Here is a 16,494-nt window from a genome sequence, read left to right on the forward strand (position 1 = left end):
ATTACCAGGGATTCAGCAAAGCCAAAACAATCTTGAAAAAGAACCAAGTTGGAGGACTCACTCTTTGCAATTTCAGAACTTACTCCAAAGCAATAGTACTCAAGAGAGTGTGGCCCTGACTGGTGTGGCTCAGTGGGTTGTATGTCTTCCCACAAACCAAAAGGTTGCCAGTTCAATTCCCCGTTGGGGTACAGGCCTGTGTTGAGGCAGTGTGATACTGGCATAAGGATAAACATATAGAAAAACAGAACAGAATTAGGGGTGCTGTAACATTTTGACTGTGGTGTTTACACAGGTACATACATTTGTCAGAACTCATCAACCTATACAATTAAAAGATATAAATTGTATATAAACAATAGAAATGATTAAAAAACAAAACAGGCCTCCTAATTCAAAGGGTAAAGCCAAATACAACAGAGTCTGCACAAAGCACATGTTGTTCCGCATTTCACTCAGCCCGAAGGAGTTTCATACGTACTTACAGCAGATTGTGGGGTGTATGACGATGTGCCAATTTCTCTGCTTCTGGCTTATCTGATGACACTTGTTTGTAGATAAAAATCTTCCCCAACAGATGATTCCTATGGGGAGACTTGGAAGGAGCCTTTGGTTTGAGGTGGGAAAGATGAAGCCAGCAGGTGGCACAGGCAGGTCGCGGAAGACCCCTTGGTCAGGGTATGGAGGTCAACCATCTGGAAGAAAACAGACTGTCCAGGGGGGTGGCACAATAGGAGTTGAATGTCTGAGACATCCATCAGAGGCCAGCCTGAGAAAAAGGACTAAAGGCGTCATCGAGAACACACTTGGGAGGGGCTGTGGGTGGCCATGGGGGGAGCAGTGGCTAGGCCAGAGCAGAGGTGGTGGGCAGTGATAGGCATGGGCAGTGCACACATTGTGTAGGAGGTGGCTAGTCAGGAATAGGAAGGGGACCAGAGGCAGGGAGCAGAGGATGGGGAGAGCACAGAGCAAAGTTGTGGAGGAAGCAGGAGGCTACAGGACTGGATGGGGAAGGGAGGCAGGGTGTGTTATGTGGGGGACATTTGGGGTCAGATCTGAGGACTGGACACCCTAGAAGCCAAGGGAATGCAAGAGCTTTATACCTGGGAGGGTTCCCATCTAGAGGCCCCCTAAGAGATGAAGCAGAAGCAGCTTGTGAGCTTAGAGGTCTCCTCCTCCAGGAAGCCTACCCTGATCCCAGACCTGTGGCCCTTGTTCTGACTCCTAGGCATCCAGCATTCATGAGCGTAAGTCAGGGCTGATGACATGTGCTCCCTGAGTACAAGACCCATGTCTGCTCTGTCATTGACGGGCACCCACACCCATGCCCACCACCCACTCACTGGGGAATGTATGTTGAGAGTGTGAGTGGGTGTGTGTGTTTCAGGCTGCCTGGGTTCAAATCTCAGCTACTGACTACTGGTGGTATGTATGTCAGTGTTGAGTGACAGAATGAGGGCAGGTGGGACAGTCTAGTGGGGTGGAGGGATGAAGGAAGAGCATTAACTGCACCTGGCCTGGCTCCACTGGGAAAAAATGGGGCAAGCTCCAACTACCTGTTTGCCAGTCTGTTGTCTGTGCCCAGGAATGCCTGGCTCCCTGGGATACCAGGTCTCAGGGGACCCATTTCAGCTCCAAAGTGGGCTAGCCTGGGCATCTGCTGACATCTGCCACCACAGCCTGTCCCCACCACAGCACCATTTCTCTGGGGAAAGCGGCCCTGGTCAGGGTAGCAGTAGGAGCCTCTCTGCTCTGTGTCCTTACATCTTCCTTCCCAGGCTTGCTGGGCCCCACCTCTGCCATTGTCCCAGGTTCCAGGCGGGCCCTGAGCAGGAGCCATGGCTCAGCAGAAGCCAGAACCACCTCACCACTCTCCCTTGTGACCCTACCTTCCGGGAGGCCTGGGCTGCCAGGTGTGGGTTTCCCTCCCTGGTGGGAAAATGAAGGGATGGGGTGGGGGAGGAGCAAGAAGAATGGAGAGCAAAGGGAGAGGAGGGTGAAGGGCAGGGCCTGGGGGGTGGGCAAGGGCACTCGATGTGACCTGCTGCCCTGGCCACCGTTTACTGGGCATTGGCAGTGTCACCATAGCAAGCCTGTGACGCTGCACCCCAGCGATACAAGGAACTGAGTGGTGGCTGGTGGGGGGGTGCCACTTTGAATCTGAATCTAGGCAAGGCAAGGCACCTCAGGTCACCTTGTCCAGTCCAGGACTTTAAGGGCCCTCTGCATGCCCCACTGCCTCTGCCCCACCCCACCCTCCAGCCCAACCTTTGAGGTGCTGCCTGGTTGCAGAGCAGGCTCCTCAAACTGAGCTCATGAACCTGCGCAGCCTCGCCCACCTGCAAAAGGCAACTCCACCCTTCCAGGCCCAAGGCCAGGGTCACCCCAACACTTCCACCTCCTCTCCCCACCCCCACCCCACTGCCAGGCCACCAGCCTCTCTTGCTGGGCCCCTGCAGCGGACCCTCACTGCTCTCCCCACTTCCACCTTTGCCCCCTGCGGTCTACTGTCCTCAAAGCCACCAGAGGGTCCGTTAGAGAATGCAAGTCAGGTCACCTGACTCTGCGGCTCAAGCTCCTCTCAAGACCGGGTTTCACTCAGTGTAAGGTCGGACCCTGTCCCTGGCCTGCAAGGCCAGTGCTACCTGCTCCATGTCCCCTCTCGCCTGGCAGGACTGCCGTCCAAAGGAAAGCGCTTCCGGCTCGGCCCCCCGCTGTCCGCGATCCCGCGTGTCCGGAGCGCTTCGCAGTGCTGCGCTGAGTTCAACGTGAGTTTCTTCGCCTGCAGCTGTGATGTTGAGTGAACTTATTTGGTGCGATTCTTGACACAAGAAAAAACCAGTATAACTCATTGGACCGTTGTTGCAACTTTTCGGTAAGTCTAAAAACATTATAAAATAAAGTTGATTAAAATCAAGAAAAGGGGCGGGAAGGGGAGTGATTGTACTGAAAAGGAGTCAGTGCCCAAATGCGGCCCAACTTGGCAAAAGCCGCTCCTCGGCGAGGCCAGGAGGGAGCAGCCCCCGCGGCTGTGACGAGGGCTGTCACAAGCGCGCGCGCGCACGGGCCCACGCGCGGCTGCCGGCGTGAACGAGCCTGGCCTCAGGTCCCAGAGTCCGAGGAAGCGGGGCTTGGACGGGGCAGCAGAGCACAGGCCTCCAGGAGTGGCTGCGGCGGCCGCTGGCAGGGGGCGGTCAGGTGTCGCCGAGGGGGCCTCTCCGCGGGGCCTCGAAGGAGGAGCGGGATTTACACCGGAGGTGGTGTGTCTGGTGGGGGGGGATAGTCCAGAAACGGGGGCGGAACAGTGAGGAGCTGTGGGAGGGGTGGGACGGTTCCTTTAGGGGGCGGGGGGAGACTGCCGGGGTGCGTGGCTGTGAGGCTGGACGAGGCAGGTGGAGGGGAGGCTGGATGGGGCCCCTGATGGCGTCGGTGACGGGAGAGGGACAGGGAGCGGGAGGCGACTTGGCAAGCTCAGCAGGTCTGGAGAGTGACATGGAGGGCGCCCCAGTGAGAGGAGCAGGAGACTGAGGGGGAGGCGGCGACAGCGGCTGGGCCTGCAGGACCCGCTGGCCGGAGACCGCAGGGGCAGGGACGGAAGAGCTGGGGGGCAGCCTGCCCACGGAGGAGGGTGCCCAGCTGGAGGGGTCGAGCCCAGAGCTGACGTGGGGGGTTGGAACTCTCGAGGGAGGAGACATCTGTATCGAAGCCACTGCTGGAGGGAGCACGCAAACCGGACTCCACGGCCCTGCCTCCCAGAGGCCTTCCCTGCCTGCTGCCGCCTCCCAGAGGCCTTCCCTGCCTGCCGCCGCCTCCCAGAGGCCTTCCCTGCCTGCGCCTCCCAGAGGCCTTCCCTGCCTGCCGCCGCCTCCCAGAGGCCTTCCCTGCCTGCCGCTGCCTCCCAGAGGCCTTCCCTGCCTGCCGCCGCCTCCCAGAGGCCTTCCCTGCCTGCCGCTGCCTCCCAGAGGCCTTCCCTGCCTGCCGCCGCCTCCCAGAAACCTTCCCTGCCTGCGCCTCCCAGCTCCGGGTCCCAGACGCGGCTCCATGCCTTCCTTGCTCCGTGACCATGTAACTGTCTTTGTCATCCGTTCATCCCTCCAGGTGTCGACTCCACACGGGTGCAGACTGTCACAGCTGGGCCATCTTGGTTTCCCTGGGCCCTCTGACCGTGCGGAGCTCACGCTGTTAGAATTTGCGGGACGAGTGAATGAGTGACTACACTCAGGAGGCAGGAGGAGGAGGAAAGCACCCAGAACTGACTAAGCTACACAGAGAAGCCAGAAGGCCCGCCCAGGCCCCTCCTGCACTCGGTCCCCAGGCAGCTAACCCACTGCGATGTCACCATCCAGATGGTCCCTGGTCATTGGCAGGTCCAGCCACGGTCAACCCTGGGCTCCAGCCTGTCCTTTCGGATCACCCGCTGGACGTCTCCACTCAGACACCCCACGGGCCTCCCCAGCCCAGCGGTCCAACCCCCACCCCACTGTCTTCATCCGCCCCCCACCCCCCGAACTTCCCAACACGCTCCTCCCCACCCTGCTCTGTCTTGGCGAGGGCACCTCCACCCCTGAACCTCGGACCCAGGGAACCTTTCTCAAAGCCCTCCTCTCCCTCAGGCCCAGGCTGGGGATCTCGCTCCCTCCACGCTCTGGCCTTCAGACCTCCAGTCGTGCCTGCTTTAGATTCACCCGGTTTCTCATCTGCTCCCCATGGCCAAGCCCTAACTTTTCTGGAGTTCCAGAGTCTTAATCAGCTTCCAACCAGCCACTCGAGCTCCCCTCTGTCTCCCCCTCTCCCAGCTCCCCCCCAGCTCCCCTGGGCTGCTAATGGCCTGTGTTTTCCCATCTCCAGCTGCTCAGGCTGTCCTCTCTGGATGAAGGTCGCCCCTCTCTTTTCCCTCCAGTAAACCCTATTTATTCTTCAGGCTCAGCTCATATGCCCCCTACCTCTCTCTACCCCTTGCCTGAGTTCTTCAGGAAGAGGGCATTCATTGCTTCTGTTCTCCCCAGTGTGAGCATCCCCAGCAATGCTATTAGAGCCTTTGATCAAGCTGGTACTCAGTGCTAGCCAGATGTGTATATGTACCTCCTGTTTCTGTGATAGCTCCCTGGGTAAGGTGTTAATTATGCCCATTTAACAGAAGAATGAAACAAGTCTTACAGCAATTAAGTAACTTGCACATGTGCACACAGCCAGTACGTGCAGGAGCCAGGACTGGAGTGTGAGTTTCACGTCGTCGCTGCTGCTCCAGGCCTCTCTGCTGCAAGCCTCGGGGCTGTCGAAGAGAGCCCATTATTTCCCTGTGCCTCCCAGCGTCTGCTCGGTATTTGGCACCCAGAACGTGTTCACTCCATGCGTGTTCTTGTGTGTGTATGCCCTTTCCTTTACAGCTTTATGGACATACAATAAACTGCTGCTAATACTTAAAGTATGTAACTTGATGAGCTTTGACAAAAGTGTACGTACACCAAACCAACACCACAATCAAGGCCATGACTACGTCCATCGCCCTTTCCTTGTGCCTCTTTGTAACTGCTCATCTGCTGTTATTTTAGATTAGTTCTTGAGAATTTTATCTAAATGAAGTCAGGCCATATATACTTTAAAAAAATGGCTTCTCCTCAAAATAATTATTTTGAAATTCCTCCTTGTCATTGTGTGTATCAAAGGTTTGTTCAAGATGTAAAACTAACTCTTCAGAGCACAGCTACAAAAAGTCAAAAGGAAAAGGCACACACGAGGAGAAAATATATTTAAACACACATTGACAAAGGGCTTGTATCTAGTATACGTAAAAGCTATTATAGCTCAATAATAGAACAATAAAAGCCCCATAAAAAATGGCAAAAAAAAAAAAAAAAAAGAATTGGCACACCCTGGCCGGTGTGGCACAGTTGGTTGGAGCATCATCCTATAAACTGAAAGGTTGCAGGTTTGATTCCCAGTCAGGGCACATACCAAGGTTGTGGGTTTGATACCCAGTCCAGGTACATACTGTAGACAACCAATTGGTGCTTCTCTCTCACATCAATGTTTCTCTCCCCTCCTCTCTTCCTTCCTCTCTCTCTGAAAACAATGAAAAATGTCCTTGGGTCAGGATAAAAAAATGGAATAGACACTTTACCAAATAAATAAATGGCAAGTAGGCACATGCAAAGATGCTCAACATCGCTAGTTATTAGAGAAATGCAAATTAAAACCACAATGCGGCCCTGGCTGGTGTGGCTCAGTGGAGTGAGAGCCAGCGTGTGAACAGGAAGGTTCCTGGTTCGATTTCCATGCCTGGGTTGTGGGCCAGGTCCCCAGTTGGGGGCATGAGAGGGGAAACCAATTGATGTATCTTTCATGCATCGCTGTTTCCCTCGCTTTCTCCCTCCCTTCCCTTCTAAAAGTAAATTTTGTTTTTTTAAAAATCAGTCATACCACTACATATTCACTAGAATGGCTAGTATTTAAAGATATGACCACACCAAATAATGGTGATAATGAGGAGCAATTTGGGACTCTCATACACTGTTGGTGGAAACGTAAAATACAACTACTCTGGAAAACAGTTTGGAAATTTCTTAAAAACTATGCATACACTTGCCATACATCCCAAGAAAAAGAAAAGCATATGCCCAGAGACTTGTACACAAATGTTTACAGCAGTTCTATTCGTAACTGCCAAACACTGAAATAACTCAATTTATAAGATCCGTACAGTGGAAAGTATTCCAATAAAAATGTTGAATGTGTTACCGAGGCCAATGACAGTGTGCAATACTGCACTTGTACACTAGGTGGCGGCAAACGCCCACTTACTTCCATTTCCATTCCTGCATCTCCGTGGCCCCTCTTCCTTACCAAAGCAGGCCAGGCAGGCTGGTATCCCCCATTTAACTGGTGAGAAAACCTAGACCTGGAGAGCGGGTGACACTCTTACTTTGCCAATTGGAGCCAGGAGCCAGGATCTGACCCATGTCTCCTAGATATATTGAGCTTCCAAATCAGCTCCACCATCTCAATTTCCCCCACACCCTGTCCAGCCGCGACCCACATGCCCTCTTTCTCTCCTCGTCTCACCCCTTTACTGAAGTCAGAAACCTGCTGAGACCATCCCAACTGGCCCTGGACCTAGTAACTGCAGGAGACTCCGCTTGCGCAGGCTGAGAAATGGTGGAGCTACCATTTGAATTCAGGTTTGTTTTAGCCTCTGCACTTTCAGGATTACCAGGAGGACAAGATCCAAGCAATCGGGCCTAACAAAGACATACTTGCAGTGTACTTAAGTCAAGACCTATACCCTTGGTTTGGACGTAACCTTTGGGGAATTTTTATATTGGCCTCCTCCATTTCTTCTTTGTGCTTCAGAGGGTTCCGGCCTGCTTTTCTGCTCCTTCCTGTTGCTGCGTCTGGCCTTTACATTTCCAATCCCAGCCAACATTGAGCCTGCGCAACAAACCTCCGGTCCCTCCTTTACTCCTAGTCTTAGTGCTTCTTGGAGCCTTCCAGCTCTCAAAAATCATGGCAGACCTTTCCCCTAAGCAGCTCTTGTAAGACGCCTAGACTCGGCATCAAGAGGGCCCATGTCTTAATTCAGCTTCTTCCTAACCACCCCCCGCCCCTATTAGATCACTTTAAAGGACAAGAATGCCACTCTGCCCAGGGTCTGCACAGGTTGAATAGGCTGGTTACTCTTGACCTTTCTAGATGGTTGCTTCATCTGTGAAGATATTGCTGTACTGAAGCAACCCGGAAAGATTAAGGTTCAATTCCCAGCCCTGTTGCCTTGGCAACATGACCTGATCAGAGCCTGCAACCCATTTGCAACCCAAGGAACTTCCCGAGTTCAGTAATGTAGGAAAAACAGCTCTTTACTAAGGCCCCTCCACTGGGCTGAAGCACAGGATCCCTATGCTGGCAGCATATCCTGATCTGGGTCTCGCACCTGCTCAGGGAATAGGGTCTGAGTAGCAGCAGACACCTTAGGGATTCAGAAGCGAGGCGCACCACCTGGGTCACTCCAGTATTTCATTTGCAACTGAGAAGTATTACCTGGTATCCAGGCCTTTCCACAGAACAGGGTACACAGGACCAGTTGTTTAGATGCTGACAACTGATAAAAGAACGATGTGACCTGGAGTCACCCAACTTTTAATTAGCTCAAGTGCCCCCTAAATTTACAAGGGTCTTTTGCAGAAGCAATGGAAGCCCAGTGTTCCTCCAGTTCTCCAGTGGTCTCTCTGCACACCCCACCCAAGCTCACAGCCAACTGACCAGAAAGGAACAGGCTGCTTAAGCTCCCATTCGGTTCAGGGGTATGTTGAGTCCCTCCCCTACTAGAACAGTGCGCCTTTATCTCAATGATGTGTACTTGTTATTGGACCCCAAGTGGAACAGGAACAAGGGAGGACCCCCCCCCCCCAGAACACCCATCTCCTCCCGGGCAGAAATTTGGTTTACACACACAAGTCACACCAGTGAAGAGCTTTTAAATTTTTTATTAGTATGAAATCTTTATAAAGCTTTTTTACTGTGAGGCTTCTCCAAGAACTACATGCATGGGGAATACCTGCAAATTAACAAGGCAGTTACATCTCCCTGTAAATACAAGTTGATCCAGGCTTCTGATTCAAAGTGACTTTACTCCCAAGAGGGAAATGGAGAGTCCTAAGGCAGAGGTTATTCAAGCAAAGACGCCACAGGGATTCGAACCCTGTCCTGGAAACCAGGAGTGCCAACCACCAGCATCTTTTGCTTTTTTTTTTTAAAAGCTAAAAAAGGCTAAAAAGCAAAACCTGAGAAAACAATCTCTTGTTTTCTCAGGAAAAGAAAAACCTTTACAACCCCTACTGGAGAGCACTGCAGAGTCTGCTTCAGCTAAGATGCTAGCTTGGCCAAGTCTGTTAAGTTCACCTGAAAAAGTCTTAGCAGAGAATTTGTGCAATCCCACCCCATCAGCCCTCAGTCACTAAGCCTATCTCTGGTGTACCTTCCCACCCGACATTAGTTCTGCATTCACTAGCTTAAGTAGTTCAATCAATGGGTAACAGTGCTGTACATTTAAAACACCTTCGAGCTCAGTGTGGGTTTAGTAACAACCATTTGCAGGCAGATTAACGGCCTTTTCTAGTGGTGCCACCCACCAGTGCCATTGGCACAGCTGTTACCTTGGAAGTGATTTGGATCAAGCTCACAAGGATCCAAGCTACTGGCAGCATCGAGGTGAGGGGTGAAGGGTCTGCACTAGGCCAAAGGCAGGCAGAGGCGATGTGGCAGAGAAGTCACTTGTGGGGAGGCCTTGCTTTTTAACAGGCTGCTGGAAAAGCCAGGGAAAGTGGTTGCCCGCTTTCCCCCTCCCCTCCCCTTCAGCACCGCGGTAGCCTGCGCAGGCTGTTACAGCGCTGCTGTGAAAGCAGCGGGCTGCTAGGGCCGGCCCAGGGGTTTCCAAGGCCCGCAAGCACCCCTTTGGGTGCTTTACCCCAAAGGAGAGAAGACCGAGGCCAGAGCGTTAAGGCGAGTCCTCGTTTCTGTTAGAAGGTGGGGTTATGGGGCTGACACCCTTTGCGACCTTAGCATACAAGTGCTTTGTTGTCTCTCTTGCCACAGGAAGGCTCCACGGTTGTCCTACTTTTAGCCTTCGGTGCCTGTAGTGAGGTATACCTGGAAAATCTTAAAAAAAAGGCTTAGCGCCCACCTCACCCCTCCACCCCCAGGCCAACAACTTGCTCAGGAGCAGCTTACTCCAGCATAAAGCTGAAAGTCTATTGAACACTCAATTCTTTACCCATAACGGCTCTGGCTTGGTATGGAAACAGAAAAAGCTTGGTCACCTGGTGTCCTCATTTTGTCCCCTGGTGAATTCAACTGGAAGCTCCTTCTATAGTCTGAAGAATACCATCTGAAAGAACTAGTGGCTCCCAATCCCCACAAAGAATATACACTGTTCGTTTAAGGTAAATAAGCTATTTTTCCTTACTGGGTCTGGCTGCTCTGGCCCTTCGCATACGTCTGCTGTTCTGAGTGCGCCTGCGTATAAGAATTGAGACCAAGGGAGGGGAGAGAGAAACCCACACAAAGATAATGCACTAAGACCACTGAACTGTGTTAAACATTTCCACTTGCCAGTTTAATTTCTTGAAGACTTGCTCGTTTTGTGATTTTTTTCGTCACTGATCTTAAGTTGCATCTGGAAAAGACTAAAGGCTTCAGTGCCCTCCCCACCCACCCTACCAAAAAAGAAAAAAGCGTTTTTACCTAAAGGAGCACACAGCAAAGGGTACTTGGCTTCAATCACAAACACAAACGCTTAAAGCTGCAGAATCTCCCCAACACTCAGCCTTTATCACTCAGCTGGCTTGTCCTTCCACAATCACTACTCCAAGCATGGGGAGGAACACCAGTTTACATACTCCAGTCGTCTCACAACGCATTCTAATAGCAGCGGGTCAGAACAGTACCGCATTATTACTTGCCAACAGAACAGACAGACCTGAGGTCAAGACAACTGCATTCTGTGCCGTCTGCAAAAAATAAAGCTAAGACAAGTAAGCCCCACCCCCTCCTCCCTTCCCTCCAAAATCAGGGGGAGATTTTTACTTCAGTATGCTGATACACTCACTGCAAGGTCTCACACTCACTAGGAGAACAGAAGGCAGAGCCAAGCGCTTAAATGCAAGTCAAAATCCTGAACAGCTTTCATGAGGGATGAAATGAAGCTTCTGCAAAGGAAAATTCTTTAAAAAAACACATGCCCACCCACCCCCAAGTGCCTCTCTATATAGAAGGTCAATAGTGTAAACACTGGCTAACATTGGATGAGATGGTCATTAGCATTTAAAGTTAACATGCAAACTTTGTAAATGTGAACAGTATTCTATTACTCCAGTTTACAGACCCCTGACTTTCTGGAAACAGTGTAGGTGCAGTTACCTGTTATTCTGATCATTATCTCCCACCTGTCTAAGAGGTATTTATTCCTTATTTAGAGGGCCTCTATTGCCATGTGCCTGGAATTATTAAATGCTCATCATTTTATGAAGAATAAAATTTGTTTTTCCTGCCTTAAGAGTTAAATTCCTTCTTCCGCTCAATTCCTGATCTTGTCCATTAAAGTGTTCGCAGACAAAGTTTCTGAAAGATTAGAGAAGAATCCCCCCAAGATTGCCCAACACTAACTACAAACAAACATTTTATTTAAATAAGGAGACAGCTGCTTCCTAAAACATACATTCTCTATTAAAAATGTTTATTTTGAACAATTTAATGGTTTTCTGCACAATATACATCACAACATTTAAAATTAGGAAGATTTTAACATCTGATTCTTGTAAACAGCACACCTTATCCTATCTTTTCAAAGGGTTTTTCAGAGATTTGATGCTCAACAAATTTTAGCTTTTGTAAACACATTTTATGATTAAGGCACTAATCTAGAGGCGTTTGAGGAACTAACGTGCCTCTGAGTGAGGTGCTATCCCATCATGGAAGCCCATGGGCACAAAGTCCTATCTGATGTTAAAAAAGACTGGATGGGAAAATTCCTCACAATCCTGGAATCCCCTGGAGATGGGATCAGGAAGGTGGCCATGTTAACACTTAACACTTCCATAACTCGTAATAAAAATAAAGCACTTATCCCTAACATGCAGTACTGCAGATGCAAGTTAAACTTATCTGTTAACAGTTGCCTGCTGTTTTCTGCTCCCAGATGAAATGAAGCAACTCTTCTGATAACGAAGAGAAACCTGTCTGAGGCAAACGAAAGGTTGGCAAACAGCACAGCCTCCTCTGAATCCACTTGATCCCACTCATCTCTGAATTATTTCAACTTCTTTTATTCCGGGATTAATGTAGTATTATCATTTTCTTTTCATTTCATTTATTTTCTGCTTTTAATAAAGCAGTATTTTGAGATGGACATTTGATCTTCATTGTATTCATCAATTTATTTTATTTCATCAATTCCTTATTTTCTCATCAATTCCTTATTTCTCATCAATTCGTTATTTTTGTGGGTATAGCTTGACAAGCCATACTTTGTAATGGTAGACTCCATTAACTTTAAATTGGTAGCTTTCATTTGCTTTTTTTTTTTTTTGGCACATGTAGACAATATTTTCATCAGTAGTAAGGATCTCAGGGTTATGCCTTTTCCCCAATGAAGGTATGAAATATACTTTTCTGCCTTTACTTATCATTCACCAAGGAGCTGTTCCCTCTCCATCTAGGCCATCATTATTGCCGGGCTGGTTATGACTCAGAAGATGTTATCTGAAAAAAGTCTACAGAAAAAAAAGTTTCCCCTCCCTCATCAACAAAAGCCCACCCTTTATCAGTTATGATTTACAAACACTTAAGCAGAAATAAAAATATACAATTGACAATAATTTTAAAGCATACCTTAACATCTTGTTTTGCAGTCATAAAGGAAAAACATTTTTCCTACACTAAAAAAAAACTTGCTTTTTATGTGCAACTGAAAACAGAATCTTACTTGATAATACAAAAGCTACCATCAGAAGAAATCCCTTCAGGATCATTAAGCCTCTTCCTCTGCTTTGAAGCTCCTAGAGTTAAGTTTTATTAAATCACCTGAAAAAAATTCCAAAAGAGAACCACATACACTACCAAATCCAAACTTGAGTGTTTCAAAAACTCCCCAAGATGATGTGTGTCAGCCCAGTGGGCGAGACCAACCCCAGCCTTTCCTTCCCCACGCCCTACACTTCGGACCCAGCGGATCTGTGTGACCTTCCCATGCTGCTCAATTCAAAAATTGAGGGAAAACAGAAACCTGAAGATTGGGAGTTACTTGCCAACTTGAAAGTAGCGATTTCTTATTTTTCCATCCTAAGTACGTTATTTTTAAAGTTCTCTGGCTGAGTTATCTGAAATCATAAACTAAACAATTACCTAAACCCACCCTCCCAACCCCAACCATGACAGGCCACTTGCAAAGACTAGTTGCCAAAATTTGCCCCTCCCCTTCAGTAAAAAGGAAGTCACATTATTTGAAAACTTAACTTCAACATCTGGCCTAGTCAAGCTCTTCTGAGGTTCTCCCGAGGTGCCTGAGCGTGAACCGAAGCTGCACTGCGCTGTGCCCTTCGGCTTCAGCTTCCCGGGGAAAAGGCAGCTCCGGCCCCTACGGCGTGGTCGCCGGCCGCGTTACCGGTACAATCCTTCTCTAACCCAGTTTGTCAATAGCACTACAGATCTGTGGAAAATCTTGGGGGGGAAAAAACATTCTCTCCCCCACCCTCTTCCCTGTTGAGACCACCCCAAAATACTTCAAGTAAAGGAGTTACATACTTTAAAATCTGATTAAGGGGTGGAAAAAGAGTAACTACCAGCCATTTCTCCAACGGACAGCTCCGCCACAGACCTAGTTTTTAGAAACTGTAAACCTGTGGTGTTCTCATTATCCTGATACTGGAGTTTCTTATTTTCTGCCACCTTGAGTCATTTGCCTTTGAGATTCTAGCCAGACCTAAGGGGAAAAGAACTCAAAACATATTTTGCCCTCCACCCCCGGAAAAACTCCCCCCCGAGTTATATGCCCAAACTCGACATTCACAACTGTTTACAAAACTAAAATATTGCGTTACCCCAAGCTAAAAATAAAGACTGCTTACAAGAACTTGCCTTAATTTTTGTCTCAAATTCATTTGTTTCCCTCAAATTGGTCAAAAGACAAAACCAAAACACTTGCCATCTACCACTCCTCCGAGCCTTGGCAGTGTGCCCCCAAAAGCTGCAGATAAGCCAGGCCTGAAAGAGAGAAACCTGCGACACCCGGAAATCGGCCTACATTGCAGATTAGGGCCCTGCCGCTCATACACGACTCCCCCGTTACCGTTAGGGAAGAGCACGTTACCGCTCCGGTTCCCAACACCCTGGCCGCGGCCGTCCTCCCGGACTCCTACCACCGCCGGCCGCCTCTAGGCTCCGCTATCTATCCTCCACCGCCTCCGCGCGGTCGCCAGGTCGCACGCCGCGCTGGCCGCTCCTCGCTGCATCCTCGCCTAGCGCCACCTCCAGACCGATAGGGCTCCTTCCTCCCGGCTAGCTTCCTCCGCAGCGCCCCGGCTGCCGGCCTCCTCGCCTATCGTCACCACGAGCTGCCGCTGCTGCTCAGTCCTAGCTTCACCGCACTGGCTCCCGGGGTCCTGTCTGTCGCTCCTCAATGCCTAGCTTCTCTGAATCCACTTCTGGGTGGCACCTGGGGCAGCTGTCAATTAACGCTGGTCCGCAGGATTTAGATCATCTGAGCTCAGTCCAACGCAAACTCATTAAATGGGTGATTATTCTTGATCTCGAATTACTTCAATGAGTCCTTTAAGTTTTCCAAAGAAAACTAACCTAGTGTATTTACGCCTTTCAAGTTTAACTCTTCCTAACAGCCTTAGTTTTTAAATTACTTCAGTCCTTTTAGGTTTTTGCTGTTATTTTTAACCGATTTCCCCTCTAGCTTCTTGCGGGTTTTCTTCTCAGTCCTGGTCTATAGCAGTTTAAACATCCTCATCTTCTCAAATCTAACTTTGCACCACCAGAATTTAAACTCACGAGCTTTTACAATAAATTGTATGTTAAAAACTCAATTTCCTCCTCAGTTTTTTTTTAATTTTTTGGCTCTAAACTTTCTATCTTCTAATTTTGACATCTTGTATGCTTGTGTCCAATAGCTTTTCTACCTAGCTCGTTTTTCCTTTTCTGAAATATTTCCCTTGACAGTATTTTCAACCTTGTATCTTCTAGTTTTCTACTAAACTTCTATCTTCTTTTCTACTAGACTTGTATCTTCTCATTTTCTATCTTCTACTTTTCTACTAAACTTCTTTCTCATTTTCTATTCTTCTACTTTCCTCCTAGACTTGTATCTTCTCATTTTCTTCTACTTTCCTGCTAGACTTGTATCTTCTCATTTTCTACCTTCTATTTTTCTACTAAACTCGTGTCTTCTCATTTTCTATCTTCTACTTTCCTGCTAGACTTGTATCTTCTCATTTTCTATCTTCTAGTTTTCTACTAAACTTCTATCTTCTAGTTTTCTACTAGACTTGTGTCTTCTCATTTTCTATCTTCTACCTTTCTTCTAAATTTGTAACTGTGCCTTTGATTGCTTTGGTTTTTCTACTTTTGCTTTCTACATTTTCGGTTTAATTTTTTTTCCTGTCTTTTAAAATGAGTGGCTTATCTTCTATTTTTCTATCTTCTCTAAGTCTTCATCACCTTCCTGTACACTTGTCTTCTGAGTTTTCCACTTCAAATTTCTAGCTTTTCCTCTTTTATCCCACCACTCGTAAATTAACGTTTGCCAATCTTTAATGCCGCCTTAGGAGCAACTAGGCTTCAACTGACGCCATCTTAACTGCGCCATGTATTTAAAGGTCTCTCTCTCTTCTATCACCTTTAATCTTTTTAAAAGACGGACTTTAAAATACTTTAATGATTTCCAACTTCGTTAAAATAAGGCGATTATTCTATTTATGCCACCTATGTTTTAACGGCATTTTAAGTTAGCCCTTCAATGAAGGCTTTTTGAATTCGGACTTTGAGAGTCCTATCGGCCATTTCTTTGAAAATTATTTCATTAAGTAGTTTCATCTCTTAATCTCCATGTTCTAGAAATATTTTTCTTCTCTCTTCCTTTAACTACTTAAATCTTCCTATGTTCCCTTAAGATCTTTAAGCTGTAAAAACTACTTTAAATTTTTAAACCTAAAGCAATATCTCGGTATGTACTTCGCTATTTAAGTTTCCTAATAATTGTATTGATGCCTGTCTCTATTTAAACAGAAAAACTTATCTGGTTTCCTCAAGCAGTGCCTGCCGCCTCGCCAGCCGCCTCTGCGCTCGCTGCCTGAATGCCTGCTGCCGCGGCGGGACAGGCGTATTTATGGACGAGGGACAGCTCACGCTGCAGGATTCCAGTAACCCTCCGCCGCCTTTGTGAGGGCAGCAAAAAGAGTTCCTCGGAAAGGTTAAAAATAGAATCTCGCTTACAAGTTTTTCTAGATTTTTCCTGCTTACGCAGTTTGACTGCAAACCAGGTACCAGAAATGTTTAAGACTCGTGAGCTGAGGATTTAGACAAAAACAATGAAAATCCCTTTTACGTATACCATCAGACAGCACACAAAAACTCAGCCATTGCTTAGGAATTTTTTAGTAGCTCTCAAAATACCTTTCATGTTTTTGTCGCAGTACAGTAGGTACTACTTAGTGCTTTATGAAGGTAAATTAACGCGGATTTGCTGACTGACGGCCTTAGTTTTCATTACACAACAGCATCAGCCGGGCTGATACAGACGGCAGCCATTTGGGCAGCAGCTGAGTGTTAAGCAGTTTTGGGGAAAAAGAAACCCAAGTCCTGCGAGTTGGTTCTGGGGTTGTACCACTATTTGATTGGCCTTTTATTTGAGGAGTTCAAGGGGTATGGGTTATCTACTTAAATATTCTACTAAATACGTAAGTCCACTAACAAAATGTCTGAAGTAGCCACAGTATGTTG

At 48.1% G+C, this 16,494-nt stretch overlaps 1 long non-coding RNA gene across 1 annotated transcript; it reads right to left on the reverse strand.

Annotated features, from left to right (window-relative positions):
• Positions 1-12,007: 12,007 nt before the first annotated feature.
• Positions 12,008-15,840, reverse strand: LOC150017509 (uncharacterized). Its single transcript, XR_016507483.1, has 2 exons — positions 15,016-15,840; positions 12,008-14,960 (listed from the first exon to the last, which is right to left on the reverse strand). It is a non-coding gene; the product is annotated as an uncharacterized LOC150017509 (long non-coding RNA).
• Positions 15,841-16,494: the final 654 nt, after the last annotated feature.

This window comes from Furipterus horrens, unplaced genomic scaffold (assembly GCF_987537825.1).
Source record: "Furipterus horrens unplaced genomic scaffold, mFurHor1.1.pri manual_scaffold_2, whole genome shotgun sequence".
In the NCBI taxonomy this organism is placed as follows: Eukaryota; Metazoa; Chordata; class Mammalia; order Chiroptera; family Furipteridae; genus Furipterus; species Furipterus horrens.